Source organism: Carettochelys insculpta, chromosome 7, assembly GCF_033958435.1.
Source record: "Carettochelys insculpta isolate YL-2023 chromosome 7, ASM3395843v1, whole genome shotgun sequence".
Classification (NCBI taxonomy): domain Eukaryota; kingdom Metazoa; phylum Chordata; order Testudines; family Carettochelyidae; genus Carettochelys; species Carettochelys insculpta.
This window is the reverse complement of record NC_134143.1, coordinates 11,583,771-11,595,770: the sequence shown is the minus strand read 5'-3', so window position 1 is coordinate 11,595,770 and position 12,000 is coordinate 11,583,771. Positions and strand designations below refer to the sequence as shown.

General features: G+C 46.8%; 1 protein-coding gene across 5 annotated transcripts in view; it reads right to left on the bottom strand.

Annotated features, from left to right (window-relative positions):
- KAT6B (lysine acetyltransferase 6B) overlaps positions 1-12,000 on the bottom strand; it is a 202,408-nt gene that overhangs the window by 28,732 nt on the left and 161,676 nt on the right. The window lies entirely within an intron of this gene.

Here is a 12,000-nt window from a genome sequence, read left to right as displayed (position 1 = left end):
GCCTTTTGGGAGGGATGGATTTCTCCTGTCAGTTACAAAACATTGGAAACCAGAGTTTACAGTGGAAAAGTCAGCACAATCTTAATACTGCCTCTGTCACTATGAAGCAATTTAACATATTAAACAAATTAGCCAAAATATATTAATAGCCCTGAGCAAACAGTCACCTTTCTGTAACATTTAGATTACAATAATTGCCCTCTTCTGGGAAACTCTGAATTAAAAAAAAAACAACCACCCCACAACATTCCCATCCTTTCAAGCACAGAAATAAATAGCTAATAAACTTCTGGGAACTCACTCATTCCTCTCACAGATGCCATTTCTGTTTGCATCTCAATCCAGTTTCTACTGATGGATACACAGCATGCAAACCTAAACCAAATAATGTGTTTTTTGTCTTACCAGGGCGGAGAATGACAGTTAAAGTGTATCATCATTTAGCGTCTTCTCAATGTATTCATTTATGTACAAAAAAATCAGGGAAAACCTTCAAACATTTGGATTCACTCCCTTACTCCTTTTAAAATACCTCTTTGCAAGTGGAAAAAAAATTGATTAAAAAGACTAAAGCTTTCAGACTCCCAGCAGGTTCTCAGTATTGTTTTGAGGGTAATTTAGAGAACTGTACACAAATCAGGAGCTCAAATGCAACCCATTAATCTCTAGAACCAGAGGAATTGACCCTACTGCAAAGATTTATAATTTCTAGAGTAAATTAAAAGAACCAGACATGCAAAACGAACTCTGGATGATGGACCCTCAGTGGGTCCATCTTCCGGGTAATGTAGACATGGCCTAACAGATTTATTTGGGTAAAACTTCCTGGGTAAAAAATACGTCACCAGATACATGGAGACCTGTCCATGCATCTGACAAAGTGGCTTTTAACCTACAAAAGTTTATGGCCAAATAAATCTGTTGGTCTCTAAGGTACCACAGGACTCCTTGCTATTTTTGTGATTTAAAATGAGAAAGTTGCAGAAGGAATACTGACATGAACTAGAAAGTCTGCCTAGAGGGAGTATTTCAGAAGGTAAATTTACCTAGCACAGGTCTGTTCAAGGCACCTGCTGGTGGAGAACACTGCACTGGGGGTGGGAGTCCACTAAAGAGTCTTCATGCTGACAAGTTATCTGTAAACCTGAAACATTGAGGCCACGTCTATACTACAAAATAACTTTTAAGTGGCTTACTTTGAAGTAGAGCATCTACACACAAAAAGTACCGTCCCTTGCTTCCAAGTAGGCTCCCCCCTATGTCAGACTAAAACGTGTATACACAATAGCCTCTACTTTGAAGGAAGGGGCCAGGATGATACGATCCAGGCAGTGGTTGCATGGCTAACAAACCCTTCCAGACTACCAGCCAGATGACCTCTTAAAGGGCCCCTCCCAAAACCCTCACCCGGCACGTGCTCCGGGCTGCCAAGCTGCACACAGCACAGCACTCCCTTCGCACACAGCCGAGCCACTGCAGGGTCCAGCATGGATCCCAGCAGCTCCCCGAGGGGGATCTCCTATAGCTCGTGGCCAGTCTGCTGGCAGTGCCGCTGCTGGCCATCACACATATACAGTGCAGGGCCAACCACACAGCCCCCACCCTGTGGGCCCTCTGCCGGGGGAGCAGCTGCACCACATCTTGGTTACCCAGCATCACTGGAGCTGTCCCACCAGCACCGACCAGGGGGACCGCCGTGTGCTGGAGGACTGGGACAAAGACCGAAGACTGCAAAACCTCCGGACGACCCTGCAGACATTTGAGCATCTGTGCCACTGGCTCGTCCCAGCCCTCCACCACTGGGACACCAGGACATAGCCCACAGTCTCCCTGCTTAAGAGGGTAGCCATTGCCCTCTGCAAACCGGTCACCCTAGACAACTCCTGCTCCATCGGACATCAGTTTGGGGCGGGCAAGGCCACTGATGGAAGTAAGCCAGGACAGGGACACACATCCTTCATGGGAGGGGGGACATCCAGCAAGGGGTGGCTTTGTACAGGGCTGGGGAGGAACCCTGAGTGGGGCTGGCAGAGAGCCCTGCCTGGGGCTGAGGGCCATTGGGCCATACACTCAAGGACTCATCTCTCTCGTATCCCATGCAGGTCAGCTGGGCAGTCAACACCCTCCTCCTCCGCTGTGTGGTCACCATCAGCCATCACCCCAGCAGGCTTTGTGGACCTGGGGTTCCCACTTGTTTTGGCGTGCTGGACGGCACGCACGTTTTGATCCGTGCCCTGGAACACAGCGCCGGGGCCATGATAAAAGGGTTAGCACTCCGTGGTCTGCTGGGCCCCCATGGACACTAACAGTCTGTTCATGGACATCTACGTGGGATGGTCCAGCTAGGCCCATGATGCCCAGGTGCTCAGGAACTCGTGTCTCAGCCACAGAATGCAGGAGGGGACCTACCCTGCCACACGCAGCTCCCTGTGGGAGACCTCACCATGCCCCCCTGCATCATGGCTGACACCGTGTACCCTTCACAGCCGCGGCTCATGAGACCCTACACTGGATGCACCAACTCACCACAGGACTGGTTCAATGCACTCCTGAACCATGCCAGTAGTGCCCTGGAGCAGGCTTTCAGGTGGCTGAAGGGGCAATTTTAGAGACCTCCTCATGAGGCTGCAGGTCAGCATCCTGAACATGCCGACACTGGTCGTGGCCTGCTGTGCTCTCTGCAGTATGGTGGAGGGCAAACGTGAGCCCTTTGTCCAGGCCTGTGCTGCCGAGACCGCCGCCGGGTATAAGCAGCTGACCGATGTCCCGTGCTGTGAGGAGGAAAGGAACAGCGTGTGGGTCAGGAGGCCTTTGATCAGGGCCCACAATAACCCATCCCACTGCACACCCCCACCACACAAGAGGGGCACAGCGTTAGGGACGCAAGAATGTGGATTTTCTTTGTGCAAAATAAAATTTAAAACATACTAATAGGTCATTGGATGAAATTATTTACATGAGGGAACTATGTACAACAGGGATCCTGGAGTAGGTGTTGGGTTGGGGGACTGAACTGGGAGAGGGTGCCAGAACGGGGAGGCTCATCCATCCACTGGGGCGGTGGGCCAGGAGCCATGACAGGCACAGGAGCCCCTGCCACCCCAGGTCTGGGGACCCCTGTGGAGCAGGGATGGGACTGGAACTACAGGGGGTAGGTGTGTGGAAGGGGTGTGACAGCATCAGGGTCAGAGGTGGAGCGTAGGCGGAGGGGTCAGCTCACCCTCCGTCATGCTGGCCACCAGCCACTCCATCAGTGCCAGGCAGGTGGCAGGCCCTGGAAGTTGGTGCCTGCAGCGGAGGCTGCGGGGGAACGTTGGGTGAGGCGGATGGTGACAGCCTGGGTAAGGGTCTCCAGGCAGACCCGCAACCAGACCTTCTGCTCCCTTGCCAGCCAGTCCTGCACCACAGTTGTCGGCTCCCACAGGGCGGCTGTATGTGCGGTCGCCGCCGCCGCCTCCTCCTCCCTGCGACGGCGGCATCCAGGCTGGCGGTGACTCCAGTGGCAGGCAGCCTGAGGTGGGGTACCAGCCTCTTGGACCTTGTTGTCTAAGGGCTGGTCACAGTTGGATCCTGGGTTGGCTCCCAGATGGTAGGCCTGTGGAGACAGAAGGGGACAGGGGAACATCCCACCAGTCGTGCATCCTGACCCTGTGGCTCTGGGCCCCCACTCTCCCTCCCACTGCATGGTGGTCTGGGGGCCCTGTGGAATACTGGGTACAGGAGGGTCCCCACATGGTGTGGCTGGATTCGCTGCAACCCCCTATGCCCTTCATGGTCAAATGCCCTGTGGAGCTAGACAGGGCTGTGGGCGATGTGCACGGCTGCGGGCAGCCTTCCCCCTCCCCAGGGCATTCTGAACACGCAGTGCCTACCTGCAGGTACCTCCACGCACTCGGAGGAAACCCAGCCAGAGGGGTCCCGACTTGATGGTGTGGAAGGGAGAGCGATGACAATGGTCCCAGTGCTAAAATCCTCATAATCGCTCCCTGGCTCAGTCCTCTGGTCCCTCAGGCAGGGGATGGTGTCTCCCGAGGGTCTTAGCTCCCCAGCAGTGGCCACCTCTGGCTCCTCCTCTGGCTCCGGTGGTGGTGCAGTGGTGTCTACTGCATACTTGGGGGGCTGGACCTCCTTGGTCCTCAGGAGCTGCTGAAGTTGCTCATAATGGGGGCCATGGGTGGGCTGTGCCCCTGAGCCTATGTGGGCATCCCTTGCTCAGCAGTACAGCTGCCAGAGCTCCTTGACCTTAATCCGGATGCCCTCCCCAATCCGGACAGGGTTCCCCGAGGAGGCAAGCCCCCTTGCCAGGTGCTCATAGGCACTGGCATTGCAGTGCCGTACCCCCGTCTACAGCAGGATCTCCTCATTCCTTCCACAGTGCGAGGTCTTGCACTTTCGCATCACTCCGTGAGTGGTCCCTCTTGGGATGCCACTTCACCAGCTGCTGAGATCCCTCAGGGAACTCGCTGGTGGGCTTCGGGGGCTCAGGGCCCTCTGGGGGGATGCCATGGCTGGCTTGGGGTGCAGTTGGCAGCTGAGGCTTCAGGAGGGGGCTGTGCAGCAGAGGGCTAGTGGTCCCCCTGCTTGTGGCATGCTCTCAGCTTCCTGCCTGGGGTTGCCAGGGAAGTGACTCCTGCCAGGTGGCTGGCAGGGACCATAGAGCCCTGCCTGAGCTAGAGAGACTATCTCCATCCTCCCATGGGGGAGGGGAAGCCTCCTTGGTGGACCCCTTACTTCGAAGTAGTGAGTGCAGAATGTCTACACACACCCTACTTCAAAGTGCAACTTCAAAGTAAGGTACTACTCCATTCCCAGGAATGGAATAGTAACTTCAAAGTTAGCATCCCTTACTTCAAAGTTAACTTTGAAGTAAGGAAGAGTGCATGTAGACGCTCTGCAGGCTACTTCGAAGTAGTGTCTTACTTCGGAGTTAACTTTGAAGTAAGTTTGTAGTGTCGATGCAGCTTGAGTGATGCACTCTTAGCCACTGGGCCCAGAGTCTGAATGGAGCAAAGCCCGTTAGCTTGCAGAGTAGCCACAGACTGAGTTTTCTGGAGAATATCACAATTACAATGTGTCTGAATCCAAGTTCTTTTCTGGGTTGACAAAAATAAAAAGGATTACATGTACGAAAAGCAGCTTATAGAACCTCCTGAAGCTCACCTGTAGCTATCCAACTGTGGCTTGCAGCATGCCTAAATCAACATTTATTATATTTTTCTTAATTTGCAAGTGCCTCTCTCAAACACAATGTAAACCAGCTAGGCACTTCGTTAAAAACAAGGCAAAGGTAACACAAAATCTGCTCTTCTTCTTGCTGCCTCACAGTACAAATTGTGCCAAAAACAAAGTTACTGAGCAGGCTTATTAAAAAAGAGTTGTTGGAATAACTGGATAATATTAAAACGACTTCCTATAAACACCAGAACTGGGCCAGACTGATTCCAGACACATAATGTGCATGTCCTTTTATTAAACAAGAACAAAAGGTTACACCCTAGTTTTGGAGAAAGGTTTTAAAATCATCATAAAGGCACTCATGCCTTAGCAGCTGAGAAAGGAACATGCTCTCTTACTGACTGGTGCTTGAGGATGTGCATCTCTTACTAAAGGAGGAAAAGGAAGGGTTAGCCTCTGGGAACCTCTGTTGCTGACTAGGTTCATGTCCCTGGAAATAAATTACCCTCTCCATTGATTCCCTGGGCTAGACTAGGACAAGAACATTTCCAGTGGAGAGAAGTACAGAGAAGACATAAGTCTGTAACAGAGAACAAGACAACATGAATGATGGTCTGTTTTTCCAAGAGAAGGATTTATAATTTTCTATTAATGTTTCTTGTATTCTCTTCAGCACAATCTCATCAACATAGTTCTGTATACTTCCTCTCCTCCTGACCTATCTCCAGGAATTGCTCTTTTCTTACTTACCTCTGCTTCCATAGCATTTCTTCCACAAACTGCCTCACAGTCATCATGGGGTTGCTTACCTTTCAAAGGCTAGTCTTTGGCCTTCTTCTGTATAAGCAATATTTTGAAATGCCTAAGTATCTCTCTTTCCCTCTCTCTCCCTCTCAGAGGCATGAAAGAACAGGATTTCCAGAACAGAATTCTAGTAAATTTCAATTTACTACAGGTTAAACCTCTCTAGTCCATACCCTCAGGACCTGACTGATGCTGAACAAGAGTTTGACAAACCACAGGAAGTCAGTATTGTCGAGCAGCATTACCAACACTTCCACTGCCTAGTGGGCTCTTAGAAGACATTTAGAGGTAACTTCCAGCTAAACAGCAGCACAGAACATTAAGATCCAGGAATGGCTGCTGTAAATGAACATTATGAAACCACAGGAAACTTTGCCACACTCATGGTAAGTGGTAAACCTGCTAATTAAAATCATGCCAGACCATGGAAGTTGCCAGAAAAGAGTTCCAGATTAGAGATTCAACCTGGAGTCGCATTTAAAAACTGAACAGAAAGGCATGCTATCCAAGATCTCCCATCACATCCTGAAAAGGTTTCCATCAGAGTAACTGTGCACCAGTGTTTTTAAAAAGCTATATGAAAATCCTGTAACAATTATGTCAGGACTACAAAGACATTTAAAAATTAGAAGACAATTTAAGCATCTAGGAGGACCCTACACAAGCTATACACACAAAGGAAGATCCATATTTGGGCCCCTTAACCCAAGGGGTAACCCCTAAAAAAAGCATGTTTAATTTTTCAAAATCCTAACCCTCTAAATCCTAAGGTACTGGGGGGACCAAGTTACAACACAGCTGAACTAAAGAACTGTTTACGCCAGTATGACTAAAAAAGACCAAACAACATTTTAACTGTTACGACACCACGTTAACAGTTCTAGTGCTGCGGCATGATTACGTCCTGTCTACTAAGCTGTTATCACAAAAGGTAATTCCCATTTAAAACTCTGCCAGGTACTGTGGTATTGTAAACCAGATCCAAACTAGTCGTTTATTTCATTTTCCATAGGCAATGTGTCATGGAGATGTTTTTTCTCATATTCCCCAGCATTGCTAGTACTGCTCCAGTTCCACCAGCAGTAGCAGTAGGGGAATCACAGACACAGCCAAGACTTCCTGTAGCTGCTAGTTGGAAGCTGCATGCCATCCATCCCAACTCGTAGCACATCTATACGACACGGAGGTGAAATGCCAACATGCTGATGGCATCTGAATGCACAAGTGCTACTGTTGATCGAACTCAACTGGTGGGAAAAACAGTGGGAAATTTCAGCAGTGGTATCCTAGATTAGACAGGACTTCTGAAAGGCTGGAGCCATTTCCAATAACTTATTTGTAGTCTTAAGATAAAAATCAAAAGCTTTCTACCATCTTTCATAGCGTATGGTATCTCAATTTACTTCAATAAGTGCTCATATTGCAACACAAACAAAGTAGTTACATGCATAACTGAATTTCTCTTCACCCACTGCCCTGGACTTCCAAGAGTCCCATTTGAATTTGTAAAAAGATTTGCTGATGTGACAACACACTGTACTTTAGCAATATTCAATCGAAGCCCCATTCAATACAAGCATACAATGGATTTTTCTCTGTTGAACTTATTTTCAATTGTATGAAGTTTGGAATCATAAACATTTGTACTTCTGTCTGTGCAAGACATCAAAAGTCTTTTAAATATCACACTTTGACAGAGCACTTTGACAGGGCTGAACTGGAGGAGCTAAGGAAGGCAGAGGTGTTTGTTGATGAGACTTTCCGGGACATAGTAGGGCTGTCCCACCTCCAATCTGACAGTCCTGATGCTGTTACGGAGGATGAAAGGCTCAGGGAAGGAGAGCAGTCAATGGGAGCAGAGGGAAACCATCCCATAGTTGGGACCCTCCTTCCAGAGGGTGCTATTGTATCCTCTCATACCGAGGATACTTCTCCGGGGGAGGGAGCACCAGCTGTTAGGAAGAAGCAGGTTTTAGTAGTGGGGGATTCAATCATTAGAAATATAGATAGTTGGATTTGTGATGACCGGGAGAACCGTATGGTGACTTGCCTGCCTGGTGCGAAGGTTGCAGATCTCTCGAGCCATCTAGACAGACTTATGGGCAGTGCTGGGGAGGAGCCGGTGGTCGTGGTACATGTTGGTACCAATGACATAGGGAAGGGTAGAAGAGATGTTCTGGAGGCCAAATTTAGGTTACTAGGAAAGAGACTGAAATCCAGAACATCTATGGTGGCATTCTCTGAAATGCTTCCAGTTCCACGCGCAGGGCCAGATAGACAGGCAGAACTTCAGAGTCTCAATGCGTGGATGAGACGATGGTGTAGGGAAGAGGCGTTTAGATTTATTAGGAACTGGGGACACTTTTGGGGTAGGGGGAGCCTATACAGGAATGATGGGCTCCACCTAAATCAAGGTGGATCCAGACTGCTGGCATTAAACATTAAAAAGGTCGTAGAGCAGTTTTTAAACTAAGAGGTGGGGGAAAGCCGATTGGTGCGGGGGAGCACCTGGATCGGACGGCGACTTCTCTTACACGAGGCTCCATAGATAGGGATTCCCTAGAAGTTAGTCAGATAGGGAACGTGGGAAATAATATATGGGCAAGATCAGATGTGAAACAATCGCATATAAAAAAATCCAACGCGTCTGTGAAAGGCAGACATATAAATAGCGGTAGTTTTTTAACGTGCTTTTACACAAATGCTAGGAGTCTGTCTAATAAGATGGGTGAACTGGAGTACCTCATATCAAAGGAGGAAGTTGACCTAATAGGCATCTCAGAAACATGGTGGAATGAGGACAATCAGTGGGACACTATCATACCGGGATATAAATTATATCGGAAAGACAGAACAGGTCGTGCAGGTGGCGGAGTGGTACTATATGTGAAGGATAATATAGAATCAAATGAAGCAAAAATCCTAAAGGAATCAAAATGTTCCATAGAATCATTATGGATAACAATTCATTCCTCTAATATGAATATGGCATTAGGAATATATTACCGACCACCTAACCAGGACAGTGATAGTGATGCTGAAATGTTAAGGGAGATTAGAGAGGCTATCAAAATAAAAAACACAGTAATAACAGGAGATTTCAATTATCCCCATATTGATTGGGTGCATGTCACCTCAGGACGGGATTCAGAGATTAAATTTCTTGATGCCTTAAATAACTGCTTCTTGGAGCAGCTAGTACAGGAACCCACAAGGGGAGAGTCAATTCTCGATCTAGTCTTGACTGGAACGCAGGATCTGGTCCACGAGGTAACTGTTACTGGACCGCTTGGAAATAGTGACCACAATATAATAACTTTTAATACTCCTGTGTTGGGAAGAACACCGCAGCGGTCAAACACTCTGGCATTTAATTTCAAAAAGGGGAATTACACTAAAATGAGGAAGCTAGTTAAACAGAAACTAAAAGGTAGAGTAACTAAACTAAAATCCCTGGAAGCTGCATGGAAACTGTTTAAAGACACCATACTAGAGGCCCAACTTAAATGTATACCCCAAATAAAAAAAACACAGTAAGAGACCTAACAAAGAACCACCATGGCTAAACAGCCATGTTAAAAAGGCAGTGAGAGAGAAAAGGGCAGCTTTTAAAAAGTGGAAGTCAAATCCTAGTGAGGAAAATAGAAAGGAACATAAACACTCCCAAATTAAGTGTCATAATGTAATAAGAAAAGCCAAAAAAGATTTTGAGGAACAGCTAGCCAAAAATTCAAGAAACGATAGTAAAATGTTTTTTAAATACATTAGAAGCAGGAAGCCCGCTAAAAAAGCAGTGGGGCGCTTGGACGATAAAGATATAAAAGGAGCGATCAAGGAAGACAGTGCCATTGCGAAGCGATTAAATGATTTCTTTGCTTCAGTCTTCACGGCTGAGGATGTTACTGAGGTTCCTAAATCTGAGCCAGCCTTTTTAGGTGACAAATCTGAGGAACTCTCTCAGATTGAAGTGACATTAGAGAAGGTTTTGGAGTTAATTGATAAGCTGAATAGTAACAAGTCTCCAGGACCAGACGGTATTCACCCAAGGGTTCTGAAAGAACTCAAATGTGAAATTGCGGAGTTAACAACAGTGGTTTGTAACCTATCCTTTAAATCCACTTTGGTACCAAATGACTGGAAGACGGCCAATATAACGCCAATATTTAAAAAAGGCTCTAGAGGAGACCCTGGCAATTATAGACCGATAAGTTTAACATCAGTACCAGGCAAATTAGTAGAAACACTAGTAAAGAATAAAATTGCAAGGCACGTAGAAGAGCACGAATTGTTGGGCAAAAGTCAGCACGGTTTCTGCAGAGGGAAGTCGTGTCTAACTAATCTATTAGAATTCTTTGAAGGGGTTAATAAACATGCGGACAAGGGGCACCCAGTGGACATAATATACCTAGATTTCCAGAAAGCCTTTGACACGGTCCCACACCAAAGGCTTTTATGTAAATTAGGCGGTCATGGGATAGGAGGAAAGATCCTTTCATGGATCGGGAATTGGTTAAAAGACAGAAAACAAAGGGTGGGAATAAATGGTAAATTTTCACAATGGAGGAGGGTAACTAGCGGTGTGCCCCAGGGGTCAGTCCTGGGACCGATCCTGTTCAACTTGTTCATCAATGATCTAGAAAATGAGGTAAGCAGTGAGGTGGCAAAGTTTGCAGATGACACCAAGTTGTTCAGGACAGTCAAAACCAAAACAGATTGTGAAGAACTACAAAAAGATCTCAGCAAACTGAGCGATTGGGCAGCAAAATGGCAAATGAAATTTAATGTGGGTAAGTGTAAGGTAATGCACATTGGAAAAAATAACCCAAATTACACGTACTACATGATGGGGTCAAATTTAGCTACGACAGATCAGGAAAGGGATCTTGGAGTTATAGTGGATAGTTCTCTGAAGACATCCACGCAGTGTGCAGCGGCAGTTAGTAAAGCAAATAGGATGTTAGGAATTATTAAAAAAGGGATCGATAATAAGACAAAAGATATCATACTTCCCCTATATAAAACTATGGTACGCCCACATGTCGAGTACTGCGTGCAGATGTGGTCTCCTCACCTCAAAGAAAGATATATTGGCATTAGAAAAGGTTCAGAAAAGGGCGACTAAGATGATTAGGGGCTTGGAACGGGTCCCATATGGGGAGAGGCTAGAGAGACTGGGACTTTTCAGTTTGGAAAAGAGGCGATTGAGGGGCGATATGATAGAGGTATATAAAATCATGAATGGTGTGGAGAAAGTGAATATAGAAAAATTATTTACCTTTTCCCATAATACAAGAACTAGGGGACACCAAATGAAATTGATGGGTAGTAGGTTCAAAACTAATAAAAGGAAATTTTTCTTCACACAGCGCACAGTCAACCTGTGGAACTCCTTGCCCGAGGAGGCTGTGAAGGCCAAGACTCTATTAGGGTTTAAAAAAGAGCTTGATAAATTTTTGCAGGTTAGGTCCATAAATGGCTATTAGCCAGGGATAAAGTATGGTGCCCTAGCCTTCAGAACAAGAGCAGGAGATGGATGGCAGGAGATAAATCACTTGATCATTGTCTTCTGTTCTCCTTCTCTGGGGCACCTGGCATTGGCCACCGTCGGCAGATGGGATGCTGGGCTGGATGGACCTTTGGTCTGACCCAGTATGGCCATTCTTATGTTCTTATGTTCACTAAAAACAGCCAATGGGAAGACTTCCTAAAGAGGCACTGCGCTTTCATGCATAGACTCTTGAATATGTTATTACTGGAAATTGGATGTTTGGACAACAAACCAGTTTTATGCTTTTCCTACTAACACCTTGCAAGTTGTTCTGGCTTTCACCACACAAACAGGTTTCTTACATAAAACTGATATCCTCTTATGCTGAGCAACAGCTGTTCAAACAAAACTGACAAAGGGATAAAAGTCTCATGAGTATTCCAACTTACCACTTGTCCAGAGTGATTACAGTATAAAGAGGAACATTTGGTCTTCAAGTTGGGGTGCAATTAGACAATTTATACAGCTAGCCA